Source organism: Nelumbo nucifera, chromosome 1 (genome assembly GCF_055504915.1).
Source record: "Nelumbo nucifera cultivar China Antique chromosome 1, China Antique-T2T, whole genome shotgun sequence".
NCBI lineage: Eukaryota > Viridiplantae > Streptophyta > Magnoliopsida > Proteales > Nelumbonaceae > Nelumbo > Nelumbo nucifera.
In genome coordinates this window covers 106,401,402-106,414,594 of record NC_142649.1, presented here as the reverse complement: position 1 = coordinate 106,414,594, position 13,193 = coordinate 106,401,402, and the positions used below count along the sequence as shown (strand labels likewise).

At 35.6% G+C, this 13,193-nt stretch overlaps 1 pseudogene; it reads right to left on the bottom strand.

Moving 5' to 3' along the window:
• Positions 1 to 2,513: 2,513 nt before the first annotated feature.
• On the bottom strand, positions 2,514 to 4,429 carry LOC148803672 (7-deoxyloganetin glucosyltransferase pseudogene; annotated as a pseudogene).
• Between the last annotated feature and the right edge of the window lie 8,764 nt (positions 4,430 to 13,193).

The window sequence follows — 13,193 nt, the reverse complement described above, 5'->3', positions numbered from 1 at the left end:
CACAATCAGATCTCGGATGGGTTAAAGTCTATTGGGCCCAATTTATTGTAGGAACAACCAAGATCGGTGTTTGGAGTTGTTGGATTCCAAGAACCCCAGTTTGGTTGCGTACGTGAATTTTGGCAGCATACCATTACGATGACTCAACAGCTTGTGGAGGGATGAGAGGTCTTTGAGTCGTCGATATTAGAATTCAGAGGGTAGAAAGACCGTCATGGATATGGTTTCGAACCTGAAGCCGGGTAACCCCTTTACAGAATCAGGGCCCTTAGACTTGACCAAGTGGCGTGGACCTACATATGGATGAGTCAGGGCCCTCATACAAACCGCATGAGTCTTCTCAACTAAGGCTGCAATCTGGATTGGGTTGCCCCGAATTCAATCCAAAAAGTTGGATTGGGTTGGATCGGATTGATGTTCGGATTAGGGTTAGGGTTGAAATTCATGAACTCGATTTTACTTCGGGTTGGGTTAGGATTGACCCCTTAGGAAATCGGACTTAATCCAAACCCGAGTCTATAATATATGTCATTTATAAATATATGTTGTATGTAATATATAACATACATTGATTTGTTTAGATGTATGATATTTGTATAACCCCCACCACATAGTATCATGTATTTCTTTTAAGATAATCATTTCACTTAATCCTAATTAAAAAGACTAAAATCTTAGGCTCAGTTTGGAAAGAGTACAAATGCAAATATGTACAATGCAAATACATACAAAATAATACAAAACATAAGGTTTTGCACTCTACATATTTGCATTTGTACTCCTTCCAAACAGAGCCTTAACAACATTATTTTATGTTTTTTGAAAATTTTATTCTTCATCTCCTCTTTGCTATTTGCCGCCCATAAAAGATCTATCATGAGTCATAATTCATAATAAACTATAGTCATTTCTAACACTTGTTTTTCTGACTTTTGTATCAAAAGAATAAAAAAATGTCAACAAATAAATACTAATGAAACATAGCATTAATATATATAATGAAAGTTGACTTAAGATTTAAAGTTGAAAAATTCTATAAAGGTTTTAAGGGATGGGAAGGTCGGATTGGGCCCAATCTAACCCGAAATTAACTTTGAATTGGGTTGAATTGGATTAGAATTAAAAGAATTTAATTAGAGTTAATGGTAGGATTGAGTTGATATGGTTGAAGGTTGAGTTGGGGGTTTAAAACTTAGGGTTGAGTTAGGAATGGCCTCAACCTGATCTAATCCAGCCCGCCTTGCAGTGGGGTAGGTGGTTGCTTATGGCTGTGGTTTAACTTGATTCCTGCAACACCCATTTATCGGGAGATAATAGGATATCACTTTTTGTTTTTGTTGAAAGAATTAAGTTAATTTGCACGTAGAATCTCTCCGTTTCATGTAACAACTAACAAGACAATATATATGTTAGCTCCTAGCATGCTGTATGTTACTACGCTACACAATCCAAAGTATGGTTTTTTATTGACAGCTATCCAGGTGGTTATTTATTCTCCTAATTTCTAGACGTTTGTGTAGTTGAAACCAATGGATCTATACCTAATTGAGCTCACAGAGTGGCACGAGTTTATGATTCGTGTGGTATCCTCTGATGCATAACTTATGTAAAGCCCCTTTCCTGTTGACAATGAACTGAACAAAAACATTTTGTCAGCCCAAGCCACCGAAGAAATTGCAATTGCTCAGAAAGTCAACACAAAAACTTCTACCAATTAAGATCTAGCAAATCACACTCATTCAAGTAAGGTTGCCAATTTCCCAATTCAGGCTGAGTAGAATAGCTCTTGAATAATTCTACCTTCTTTTTCATTTTTTAAGTTTCTTTTCATATTTTAAACAAGAAACAGCGTTAGCTTGGAATGTCCACTTTTTTTTTGGGTTAATAGCATATAAGGGCAATTTTTGGGGTTTAATATCAATAAAAGTAATATATTTAAAAAAATTTAAAAAACAGGTTAACTTTTTAAAAACAATATCAATGAAGGGCAAAAGCACTGTCCATCATCTTCTTCTTGCCATTTGTTCACCAGAGCTGCCACCCGCCACCACCCACCGCCGCCTTCACTTCCGGCAACGTTGCCGGAGGTGGAGGCAAAAGTGGCGGTGGCAGTGTTGGTGGTTTCTCTGTCCAATGCCACCACCTCCGCCTCCAGCAATGTTGCCGGAGATGGGTAGAGGCAGAAGTGGTGGCGGCGACGGGCAGAGGAATGACCACCAATGCCATCGTTGCCACCTCTACCTCTGGCCACCTCTGGCAATGTTACCGGAGGCGGAGAAGGAGGTGGGTGGAGGCGGTGGCGGGTGGCAGTGGACGGCGGAGGACGGCAGCTCTGGTGAACAAATGACAAGAATAAGAAGATGAATAGTGTTTTTGTCCTTTATTGATATTATTTTTAAAAAGTTAATCTAGTTTTGAATTTTTTTTTAAATATATTATTTTATTGATATTAAACCTCAAAAGTTGCCCTTATATGCTAGAAACCTTTTTTTTTTTTTGCTTTTATTTATTGGAAAAAAGTACACTGATTGAAGTGTAGAAGAAACAGAAATGGCTGAAATTCTTATTGGCAGAGCAGCACCTCGTTGATCATTTTATCCAAATTCAACTGAGACGATCCACCTAGATTGGTGGCTTCTTCTGCTCTCTTTTTCCACTCCATGGCTTTATTTTTAATCTCTTTACCCTTCTCCCCTTCCATTAACTGTTTGATAATATCCGTAACGTGCTCTCTCCTGACGTTGCTATCAACTTCAAAGCCCATTCCCCATTCAGTACATACATAACGACAATTGGTTTGTTGTTCTGCGAAGAATGGCCAGCAGATCATAGGCGCTCCACCACAGATGCTTTCGATTGTCGAATTCCAGCCACAGTAAAAAGGTTCCAATAGAAGGGTGATTTAGGACTTGTTCTTGTGGGCACCAGCTCACTATGAGTCCCCTTTCCTCGGTATCTGTTACGAATTCGGGAGGCAGAAGCACGGAGTCACCGGCCACGAGATCAACTCGAATTACCCACAAGAAGGTGTGATTGCTGTTAGCGAGTCCCCAAGCAAACTCCACAAGTTGTTGAGACGTCATAACTGTGATACTGCCAAAATTCACGTACACAACTGAGTTGGGTTTCTTGGAATCAAGCCACTCCAGACAGTCCAGTCGTTCTTTCCATAGATTGGACCCAACAGACTTTAACCCATCCTCCATGATCTGATTGTGGAGCAAATGGAGTGGGCCTATGGTGTAAATACGAGGAAACATGGATGACAGTGCATCTAAGGCATCAAGCTCAAGGACATCAAAGGTGTTAAGAATGATAACCTGAGCTTTATTAGCTCTCTCTGCTTCTTCCTTTAAAAAGTTGAGCAAGATATCGTCGGGATCAGTGGTCCTAACGAAGCTTGGAAGATCCCTCAAACGAATATCCTTGATCAATCCAGGAATCCAATCGATGATGGTGTCCAAATACCCATTTATTAAGTAGTTGGTGTCTGCAAATTATTATAGATGCAATTAGCTCAATATAGATATATCAAGTTTAAATAAAGGGAGGTGGTCCAGAACAGAACTTCAGGGATATCGAGTTCTTGAGCAGCAGCGAGAGTGAAACTCATGACCCCATCAGAGATGATGCAAGTAACCGGAGGAATGTTGGACGACGAAGAATCATTGAGTTTGGAAAGGAGATTGCGAAATGGCACTAAGCAGGTTTTACTAGTTGAGATACAGAGAGATGGGATGTCTTGGGTGGCATCAATATCATCAGAGGGTGGAAGACCGTCAGGGATGGTTTCGAACCTGAAACCAGGTCGTCCCTTTACAGAATCAAGGCCCCTTGACTTGACCAAGCGACGGTAATTGTATTCCGTGTGAACGAAGGTTATGTGGAAACCTCTGTAATGGAGGATGTTTGCAAGCTTGAACATAGGGTTGATGTGGCCCTGTGCTGGGTATGGGATACAAACTGCGTGAAGCTTCTGCTTCTCGACCACTCCAAGAGAACCCATCACTCATCAGTCTGTATGTGTGTGTGGAAGAACAATCTTGGAAATGCTAAGTTACAACTTACGAGGCGTTGGGCCTTGGCTTTTTATGATACGTAGTCGTCACCGATTTCTCTAAACTGACTTCTTTTATCGGTTTACAGAACGGACTTTCAACACCGCTTAACAATTGAATTAAAAGGGCCCACGTAGATTATTCATTCAAACATCATAAATTTTGTTTAAACCAAAATCTTCGTTATGTATTGTGTGTGAGTGTGTAGTAGTGTAGTTTGAAGTTATGTGTGTATGTTTGTGACTTTGTATGTAGTCTTGCATTAAATAATTTGTATAGTTTTTTTTTTTTAATATAGTGAATCTGTTTCTTTTTATTTGAATATTTGTTATTTTGCTTTTCTCCCGTGAGGGTTCGTTTGTTTGTTGTGTTTTGAGTGAATTATCATTGAAATATTCCCTATGTTTTCTAAAAATAAAATTTTCGTGTACTTTTGTCCAAGGGGTGTCAATTGGATTGGATTTGGTCCAATTAATCCGGTCCAGTCCAATGTGAGTCCATTACAAATGGACCTTATCCAATCTAGTCCAATGAATATTTTAGACCATTTTGCACCGGTTCAGAGACTTTAATCTGTTCAAATATCTGTTAATTTAGATTAGTTTCAACTCAAACCTGATCCATTGACACCTATGTTTTTTATCTTCTATCAATAGATCAGATATTGGCTCAATTCAATATAAATTCATTATGTATGGACCAGGTCCTATCCAATATGTCATATTGGTCTGTCCAGTCCATCCAAATTCAATATGTTTTATTGGTCCGTCCAATCCATCCAAATAGATTTTGATTTGGACAGAATCCAACCCAAAAACGTTCTGTTGACACCCCTACTTCTGTTCTCTGTGCAAATCTCCCTTTATGCTTTAAGTAAATATGCAAATACATTTTATTCGATTAGTTCTCGTCCTATGAAGTATTGTTACTTCACAAGCTATAGTATGACAAAAAAACAAAAGATCTCAGTAAAAATCTCGATCCATTTACATTTTATACTTTTGGTTCACTGAGCTAAAATGAAACCCAACGACAACAATGAAACCCACTTAAATAAAGAATCAATTTTTTTAGAAGTCATCGCCATCATTCAAACCTTGTGTTGTCCTAAGTCCTAACTATATTTATGGGTCGGCAAAGAAAATGGAACTAAAAAAATATATATCTCACTAGAACTAGGTGTCGGGAATCACTTCATGAGTTCACATCTGCGCCCTATAAGGGGGAGCCCCACCATGCCCCACAGCATATCCCTACCTTGTATTGGAAATATCTACTGATAATAAGTATGGGAGATAATAAGATATTATCGGGAGATGTTCCCAATACAAGGTGGAGATGTTCTGTGGGGTGCAGATGTGAACTTGCATTTCCATATGTTAAAAGGGTTCAACTATGATATGGAAAAGATATGATATTGAAAAAACAACTGGCCAATAGATTAAAATCATAAACATAATAGCGAATCGGGTGCCATTTATCAAAACTCTTTCCATATCATATCTTTTCCTTATTATAGATTTTCCCTAAAAAGATGAAGTCTAGTGTATTAAACAATTGATGTATATATGATACTAAGAATTATTGAAGATTAAATAAATTGCTAAATTTACTTTCGTTTTTGAAAAAGACAACCAATACATCAGCAAAACTATATTGTTATCAGTTGTTTTTCTTTTCAAAAAAGAAAAAAAACCAACCATATTTTCGAACATTTCCTTAGATGATAGAATTTTTTATTTTTTGTTTGGGTATGAAAAGTCATCTGATAAAACTAATTTCTAATGTGCAAGAGGACATTTTGCATTTCTTTTCTCATTTAGGCAATGCTTGGTTTGTAGGTGATTAGACCTGTCATGGGCCGGGCCAGATTTGGATTAGGCTTTGCCTCTTTATAAACAGAAAATGACCAAGCCCAAGCCCAAGCTCAACTGGACCATTGGGCCTATATGTTGAGCTTGAACCCAACCTTATATATATAAAACCCAAAGTCCGATCTGGACAGATATTTTATATTTTATTAATTTATATTATTTATAATATATTATTATATAATATTCTATATATTATAATAAGTATAATTCTTTTTTCACTACTAATTTTAAAATTATATAATATATTATATATTATTAAGTTTGTTGATTTTTAATATTATTTATTATATATTATAAATATAAAAACTAGTTGGTGCATGCACAAAGACTATAAGTTTGTTGATTTTTTTATTATTTTTAATGATGGATAAGTTTGTAGAATTGAGAAATTCAAATTTCACATGTACTAATAAATGTAGGTAGGTAGGCAGAACTTACCAAAATCATGAATGTTAAATCTCTTATGTTTTTATTAGGAAAGCCTTCCTGATAAATCTTTTAATTAACTGTTTTCCTAGCACGCTTGAACAACGTAACAATCAATCTCGCTAATTATACATGATAACCTAAAGATCCATACATATACATAGTGCTGGTTTTGTACTCGTGAAGACTCAGAGAACACAGAAAGAAAGAGAAAAAACTCAACTAATAATAAAAAAAAGTGGGATACGAATGAATGGTACGTGCGGGAGAGTAGTAGCTGATGGATTAAATGAAATGGCGGTGATGATGCAATTGTGATATTGGTCTGCCTGACCTATAATAATGGATTGGCGTCCCATTATCATATATATACCAGATATTTGTGTTAGTCAATGCGCTTCCATGGATCAATTAATGGGTCCCTCCCCTTCTTAGAGACCAATTAAATTGCATATTATTCATTTTTTGGTATTCGGTTTTATGCATCATTAATAACTTGTTCTCAAAGTACTGCTTCTGGGATTTGATTCTGCATAAATATTAAAACAAACCAATTGATATACAAACGAGTCAGGTGATAATGGTTGGGGTGACGTAGGAATTTCCACAATTCAAAATTTTACAACTACCGGACGGTGGAATTATTATAGCTGGCGGTCCTTGGCCTGGCATTTTAATGAGGGTCCAGATGTAGTAGGCACATTAGGTAAGCATAACGAGTGAGTATGTAATAGCTGTGTGGCACATGTCTCAGTTAATGCGTCTTTCATTCAAACGTTTTTGTTCGACAAAAATTATCCATTATTTTATTATTTTTGTCAAAATAATTAAAAATAAAAACAATAAAAAATCTAAACATGTTGGGAGTTGGAATTCATTTACATTTTTTTTTATTTTTAATTATTTTGACAAAAATAATAAAATAATGGATAATTTCTGTCTAACAGAACAAAAACATTTAAATAAAACACACATTAACAAGGACATGTATCACACAGCTATTATGCGCTCACATATTGTACTTACCTAATGTGCCTACTACATCCGGACCCTCTTAATGAAGGTATGGCATGTTAACATCTTGACATGTTAACATTGTGTGGGCTCAACTTTGGGGAATATCCATCCCACGTCAGGTTCCAAATAACATTACCCAATTCACAATAATATTGCTAGCTTTCATTATTGGATCCTTATATATAGTTTTCATCAATTGCTCACCCTCTTCCAACTTGGTTCTAATCACTACTGTCTCACTGCCAGGCTAACAATTTGCTTTTGCCCCTTGTTAATTTCTGTTTCTTCACAAATTGGAAGAGGCGAATTGGTCTGTTTTTGATGAGTGTGGATGGTAGCTGGCGGCCGGCTAGCTCCCTCTTCTTTTTCATGCTGTGTGTGGCGTTAATTAGCGGTGCCTGCTTTTTAGGCAGTTTGGTAAATGTGTGAATTTTGTTTTAGAGGAGTGATTGTTTACTGTACTGTGTGTTCTCTATTGTAGCGTACGTCCAAAAGACTTTATTTTTGCTACAAAATATAAGATGTATTAATGAAGACTTATTTATTCAGTTTTGTTATAAGTAGGGGTGAGCAAAAAATCAAAAAATCAAATCATCCGAAAAAATTAATCTAAATCAAATAAAAAAATTGGTTAACCGAATCGGTCGATTTGGTTTTGGTTCGATGTTTTTAAAAAACTGAAGATATCGGCTTGGTTTTGGTTAACTAATATAATATTTTATATATATTTATAATTTTTTATTATATATTTTTATAATTTATATTGCTATAACTAAAAAACTGAAAAATCGACGAACCGAACCAACAGTTAACCAAACCAGTCAACCAGTTTTCCAAAAACCGATTAACTGACTGGCTTCGGTTCAGTTCCGATTACCAGTTTTCCAAAAACTGATACTACCAATTTGATTCCAAAAAGTGCACCACAGAGCACCCTTAGTTACAATTGGGTAGGTCTTGTAATGAAATGGACCATTATTTGGCCGCGAAAAGTCTCTAAGATTAGTGTTGCTTAGAGTCCCTTCTAATTGGTTGTAGGGGTGTCAATGGTATTTGAAAATCCGATTTCGAATTCGAGATTCAACATAATTGAATCGAATTCGGACAATTTGAATATCTAATCGGCTGAATTCGAATATGACCTGATTCGATTTGATAAATATCTGAATTCAATCGATTATTTAATTCTTATATATAATATATAAAATTTTTAAATATTTTATATAATTTATATATATAATAATTAAATTATATAAATAATTTATATATTTATATACTTTATATAAATAAAATATTTATTGTATATATTTATTAATTACCTAAAATAATTAATTAGTCAAATTCAAATCGAATTGAATATTCAAATATTTAATTGAGTTTGAATTCAAATATCAAATTTCAATATCCGTCGGATATCGAATTTCTTAATCACATTCGAATTCGGATATTGCCTAATAAATTCGATCTTTTACACCCTTAATTGGTTGTGTGAAATTCTTTAAGGTCTGAGTCTAGTATTGGGTGTCCAATTGGTTACTCTTGTTGTTCTTGATGGCTTAATGAATGAGGGTCAGATTATTAATTCCTTCACCTTCCAAATTTATTACAATTAGGAGAATCTGACACAATAAAAAGGGTATATATATATATGATGAATAGGATCTTAAGAAAATAAATTAAAAAACAAATAAGTAGAAATTTGTAACGTAGTCGGGTAGATCATAATTTTCACAATTAATGAATATATTTCCTTACTAAGAAATAAAAAAGAGTCTGGATATTTATTATAATCCAACCAATTATAATGCCAGGGGTGGGTGTGAGATGGTGATTGTATTGATTTCTCAGCCAATTGAAAAAGCATTTTAGTGTCGGAGTCATACCTTGTCAATAACGGCTGGGGTCATTAACTCATAAAGTTGCATGCCAATAACGGCTTTTGTTTTTCTCTTTTTATTTGTCAATAAGGGGGTAGTATTGCCACTCCTCCGATAGGTTGCAAAAGTTACTCCACACTTTTTAATTTGTCTTTTTTTTTTTTTATATTTTTGGTCTTGCACATGAAAAGAAAAGGTAAAAAATCTACTTTATGTCTTTTACTTGCTATATAATATCAAACATTATATAAGAAAAATTTTAGAATAAATTTCTTAAACTACCTTTTGATTTAACTAATTGACTAATTATATCTCTACTGTTTAATATTGTCTTATCTTATCCCAACTGTTTCAGACAATTATCATCATTAAATCGTAATGGAAGGGATGAAAATGTCTGTTTTGCATTTATGTCATTCTCTCTCCTTCTCTCTCTTCCTCACTGCATCTAGTTGAAATGATACTGTTCATCTTCTTTAACCCTTCGACACAGTATCTCCTCCGTAAATTCTTACCCATGTTCTCAAATTTGACCACTCTTGAAGCAAGTGGCATTACTATCCAGACCTTGAATTTGTAGTCCAAACATGCCCAAATCTTCATAAACACGATGGAGAGAAGCCACATCGGCTTCGTAGGTGACGATTGTCGAAGTTTGTTCACAAACCTCACACATCCATATTCTATTCTTGGAGTCAACAGAGATATGAATCAAGGCCTGCGGCAGAAGATCACCAAAGTTTCCCCAAAACCTTCGATGAAGAGACGAGAAAGCGTTCTTTCTTCATCTTCATCCTGTCGAGAAACCACGCCAGAAAACCACCAGGCCAAGAGCGTTGGATGCATGTGAGGCATTTTTCAGCTGATCTGCAAATACCAACAACGTCGGAAGTTCCTTACTTCCGGTATTCCAGCTAGTCTGAAAACCCTACTCCTCCAACCACTGGCATCTCTCTGAGATCGTCCAACAAGCTTCGAACTCAGAAATGATTTTCTGATCACAAAAATTATGGATTGGATATTCCAAAACCCATATAAAGGAAATAATAGATCTACCACGAATTTAGCAGAGCAATATGAAAGTAGTAGCTTGAACCAACTCTTCTCCAAGAATCAGAGAGAATGAAAACCGCCTTGATTATATGTGAGATAAAGAAAAGCGGACTTATAGATGGCGAGGGCCAGAGATTTGGGTTTGAAATTAATAATGGCTTTGCTGGAAATGAGTGAGAAAATATAAACAGATACCGAAACGTACAAAATCATCAATCAAAGAAGAAAGCCCCTGAACGTTGTCCTTAAGGTATTTTTAGGCAAGCAAAGATCAATATGTTTTTAGTTTTTTGTCTATTTATTTGTGTATTCATTTCAAAATCATTCAATTGAAATTTCTCGTTAATGTCTTAGAATGTGTTCTCTCATCTCTGAAAGTACCGGAGGAGAACTGATGTTCGATGAAGAAGACAGGACACGCCTAACGGCCGTAGAAAACGAAGAAGACGTTAAACTATGCCGAGTAAATGTATTCTAACTATTTCTCACTAGAAAGTTCTCTTCACTACTTAGTGGAGGCCATCAAAGTTCTCTTCACCTTATTCACCGAAGGTGGAAGAAGAATGAGGAGGAAGAGAGAAAAATATAGATGGAAGAGATAGAGGTCAAAGGACGAATGGGTTTTGGTGTTTTGCCGTTGTGTCAAGACAAAAGGGACGAGGGTAATATTGAGTTTTAAAAAAAAGTAAACAATCACGTGGTGTCACATTTGTACAAATTTTGACAAAATATTAAAGATGCTAATAACAGGCGTAGACTAATCAATTGTCAGAAACAATAGAGGTGGATATACTTCATCAATTAGCTAAACAGTAGGAATGATTTAAATAAATTAGCCTAAAATTTTATATAAGAGAGTTAGGCTTGGAATCAGTCCCCGCCTGGCCCGACCAATGATCATCCTTAATTTTAACATATCAGAACCCTGTGAGTTTTGATAAAGATTCATTGGCACCACTTTTATGATATTGGTTGATTGGCTATTGGTTTTTCCACTATCATGGTTTTTCTTGTCTTAACATCATAGTCAAACACCCTTTTTTGCTGGCCATCAAAAAATAAAAATTATATAAATAAAATCTTTCACTCCTTTTATAAATTAGGTACTACTTTTTCATTGTGAATGATAAGGCCACATCTCTTTGAAAAGAAAGAAAAGCTGAATGTGGGATGAACTTGTACTAAATGTCCAAAGGAAATTGTAAAAGATATTTATTTGAATAGTAGACAACACTTTATTTGATTGAAGGTGTCAACTGGTGAATGAGTTGATAAGGTATGGTTGTGGTGAAGATTTGGGATCCATCCACCTAGATTGGAAAAAGGGGATTATGACTTATAGGGGGATGGGTTATCCCATTGTATAGTCCTCGAAAGGCACATAAAAATAAAAAGAAAAAAAAAGGATTATATCTCATAATGACAACTTTTTAAAAGTAATATCAATTAAGGATAAAAATACTGTTCATCTTCTTCCTCTTGCAATAGGAAGATATCAATGCACGAACTTATATAACATTATTTTCAGAGATGGATTCATCACCTGGTAATAAACCTGTTCAACAAGTTCATCATAGTGATTCTCATCAGTTCACCGTTAGAAGGAAATCCCCAACCTAGTGGAGCTCGTTGTAGTCCTCCTGGCCAATTTACAGGACAAATCAAGCCTTCCATGGTTCTAAGAGTACGACCACCACCACTTTTCTCTCCGAGGTTCTCAAAGAAACCAATGTTAGACGACCAGAAGTCGAGCTCTTTGTAACTCTTTCCAAACACATTTACTATTTGAAAAATTGGCAAGATTGATAATTCTCCATCTGTGAATCGAATTTCTCCACTTAAACCATTGAAATCGGTTGATAGGATTTTCTCTAATAACACTCTTGAAGTACAACTATTACAAGTTGATTTCTCCATCATTGCCTGTGTTACTGTAGAGATGGTATCGTGTGCTCGGAGAGTTAACGGAAATTTTTTTTTGAATTCACTGTAAAATTCTTTGAACGACGGGCTACTGTCTGAGAAATGGGTCTTGATTCCCAAAACTCCTTACCTGGAGAAGATGACAGAAGAGTTAACGGAATCAAGGACACTGGTAACGTGGGAGAGCCATTCGATATTCAATCTCCGAGCCTACTGCTTGGAGGGCATTGGAGAGAAGAACGACCATTCCTGAATCGCTGCCATAGGTGTCATCTTCATAGATTGTTATGACCATCTTCCACTAGTAAACCCGGACAATATCCACCACGCATCTCATCTATGTGGACCCATTGTTAGTCATCCTTACCAAGAAAGGCCATTGCATGGACGTTAGTGATGCATGGATTAAAGGATGCTATACAATATAAGCTTTGGTTTGGGCATGGAGAGGCAGCAATACTTTGGCCAATATAGTAAAATTAAAGAAAGGACATGGACGACTTGAGATGGTTTAAAATTTGGGAGGACTAGTCATTAATTTTTTTTTTTTTTTTTGAAAAAGAGAAATAGTTTTATCGCACAAGAAGATATTACGTTGTTAACCTTTTTAAAGAGAAAGTCCCCAAGCCCTTATTTTTTATTTTTTGAGCAAATTGCTTTAATCTCCACTATCTTTTCTAACATTTGCTTTAACTTCCCCAGTTTATGTTGAAAATTTAATCGAAAATGATGATGTCATGCTTTCAAAAATTTAATAATATTTGATTTGCCGTTGGATGACACCCTGATCCTTTGATCCAAACAGGCTTTTTTAGTTCAAAGCAAAAGGGAAGAGAGAGAAAACTTTGGAATTCCTTCGGATCTTCTAGGTTTGATTACTGTCCAAATGCCATTTTTTAAATTGTTTATTAAAATTTTGCAATGTATCAGGCCATATCATCCAATATATATTATATTGATGACCC